The 2,906-nt window shown below is 47.8% G+C and overlaps 1 pseudogene across 1 annotated transcript; it reads left to right on the plus strand.

Annotated features, from left to right (window-relative positions):
• Positions 1 to 1,499: 1,499 nt before the first annotated feature.
• LOC308414556 (small ribosomal subunit protein uS2-like) lies at positions 1,500 to 2,372 on the plus strand (annotated as a pseudogene). The gene has a single exon. The product of its transcript is annotated as a small ribosomal subunit protein uS2-like (transcript).
• The last annotated feature ends 534 nt before the right edge of the window (positions 2,373 to 2,906 follow it).

Below are 2,906 nucleotides of genomic sequence, written 5' to 3' on the forward strand. Positions count from 1 at the left end.
AGATTTCTGACCCTCAAAGCAGTACAGATAATAGTAGCCTTCTCAACATGGGAATTGTACCATATTTCTGCCCTAAAGATCATCAGCTGAGTGACCCCAAATTCCCTAGCTGTGATGCCAGCTACTGCACTAGCAGACCTTTCTGGGACCTGGTTACCTCTACCAATGGAAGATATCTCTCCTTCCTAACAAGGGTGCCAGATGACAAGTCCTGTGGCATTCTCTTTCTCTTGCTGAATTGTGTCTCCGAGCTTTGGAATTCACTGGGTCTCTAAGTCTCTGTTGCTGAATTCAGTGACCACAAACTCTTGCATGCAGCTATTATATGATTTCAATTTTGTGGAAGAGGTGATTTCGTGTTGTCTGTATTTTAATTGTGGTAGGCAGTTTAATGTCAATTTGACGCAATCTAGAGTCGTTTTGGGAAGAGGAACTCTCAATTGAGAAAATGCCTCCACAAGATCTGCCTTCGAGAAACTCTGTAGTTCATTTTCTTTCTTTTATTCTTTCTTTCTTCCTCTTGTTCCTCCTCCGGATTCTCTTCCTCCTTGTTCTTCTTCTATTTAATAACCTTTATTTCACTACTTTTATATGCTAGGTTCACTATCTTGCTCATTCTATTTTTGGTAACTAGCTGATTAACAGACAACGCTTTTTAAACCACTCTCCTGCCTTGAGCTTGCTCTTTTGGGGAGTAGTGACTTAAATGGGGAGCAACCTTGGCCTTGAAATTTCTAGTGTTCCTATGTTGACTTCAGCTTCACCACACACTGGCATTTACACCACAGGACATCTTAATCGTATTGTCAACCTGGGCAGAAATTTGGCCTGAACACTTTCCCTTGTCTATTAAGGATGGGTTGATCTCTGAAACCCAGTCTCCACGGAATAGCATCTACTTCTGCTAGGAAGGACATATGATGAAGACAATTTTAGGAAATCAAAAATGAGGAAGCTTCCATGTCCCCAGCCTCTGGTCCTACTACTTTGTGGCTTCATGTTTTTTTTTTTTTTTTTTTTTTCCTGTCTGACAACTGTTGGTCTTAACTTGCACGAGTCCTTATGGGCTAGGTCAAGGGGTCCCCAAGACGAAGCTCCATTGGGGATGCTCTAGCAGAAGTGTTGCACAGCTTCTGCCTGTGCCTCTTCACTGTGGTTTGTGAACTTTTCTTTCCCAAGTGGCTGTGAGGGGTTTTTTACGTCTCTTCCCCACCAACTTTTCTGCTGCCTTCTTAAAGTTAAGAACTTTTTTTTGAAGTTAAAGCCTACTTAGGTAATCCAGACTCTGGTCTCCATTTCATCTGATAAACAATCACACTTTCCTTCTCCAAAGGGTACCCTAGGAAATGGGTGTTCTGCTGACCCCAGTCTGTGTAGGACTAATGGCTTGCAAAGCTGAAGAGATAGGTGGGCTTTCTGCGCTACCCGGGGACCGGTCCATACCGCGTTGTTTTTGGTTTCCATCGTAACTTAAAAGGGAAACTTACACACTGTCCGGAGCCCTTGACGTCCTGCAGATGGAGGAGGAGTTTATCCTCAAATTCCTTGCTGCAGGAACACACTTAGGCGGCACCAATCTTGACTCTCAGATGGAGCAGTACATCTACAGAAGGAAAAGTGACGGTACCTACATCATAAATCTGAAGAGGACGCGGGAGAAGCTGTTGTTCGCAGCTCGCGCTACTGTTGCCATTGAGAACCCTGCTGACGTCAGCGTCATCTCTTCCAGGAACACTGGCCAGCGAGCTGTGCTGGAGTTTGCAGCTGCCACAGGAGCCACTCCGATTGCTGGCCGCTTCACACCTGGGACCTTCACTAACCAGATCCAAGCAGCCTTCAGGGAGCCACGGCTTCTAGTGGTGACGGATCCCAGGGCTGACCACCAGCCCCTCACAGAGGCCTCTTATGATGTCAACCTGCCCACCATTGCTCTGTGTAACACAGACTCTCCCCTGCGCTATGTGGACATTGCCATCCCGTGCTACAACAAGGGAGCTCACTCAGATGTGGTGGATGCTGGCCCGGGAGGTACTCCGCATGCGAGGTACTATTTCCCGTGAGCACCCATGGGAGGTTATGTCTGATCTTTACTTCTACAGAGACCCAGAGGAGATTGAGAAGAAGGAACAGGCTGCTGCTGAGAAGGCTGTGACCAAGGAGGAATCCCAGGGTGAATGGACCGCACCAGCTCCTGAGTTCACTGCTGCTCAGCCTGAGGTGGCTGATTGGTCTGAGGGTGTGAGGTGTCCTCTGTGCCCATCCAGCAGTTCCCCACAGAAGACTGGAGTGCTCGGCCATCCACTGAGGACTGGTCAGCAGCTCCTACAGCGCAGGCCACTGAGTGGGTTGGAGCCACCACTGAGTGGTCCTGAGCTGCTCAGCAGACACCTGAGGAAAGGGGGGGAAAGGTGGAAGGAAAATAAAGTTTCTAAAAGTTGGGGGGGGAGAGCCAGAACTATGCTTATTTGGAAGACTTTGGACAGGTTAGTCAGGTTGTGGAATGCTGGCCTCAGGACATGGCCTCAGGGACTCTAGTAGAGACAGCACAGAAACCTATTCAACAACAAAATGACAGATTCCATGAAACTGGGATGATTGTTGGAGGGCGGCTATGACAGAGGGTCTTGTTAGAGAGTCCTACCAGGCTGGTGAAAAATGCCCAAGAGAGAAACAGCAAAGTTCAGTGACTGTCTTCTCACTGACCTCCCATACTCCATCTTCAAGGCCTTGGAGACAGATTGTGTTTTATGTGGGGACATCATGTAAAAGATGGCAGATTTGTGGGCCAGGTAGAAGACATGAGACAAGATCGAGTCAACACTGTTAGGACAGGAGCCTAGTAAACAGAAGTGTAGTGCATTAACTTGATGAATGACTGATGTGAGAGGGACCTGCTCACTGGGGAC

Source organism: Micromys minutus (genome assembly GCF_963924665.1).
Source record: "Micromys minutus genome assembly, chromosome: X".
Classification (NCBI taxonomy): Eukaryota; Metazoa; Chordata; class Mammalia; order Rodentia; family Muridae; genus Micromys; species Micromys minutus.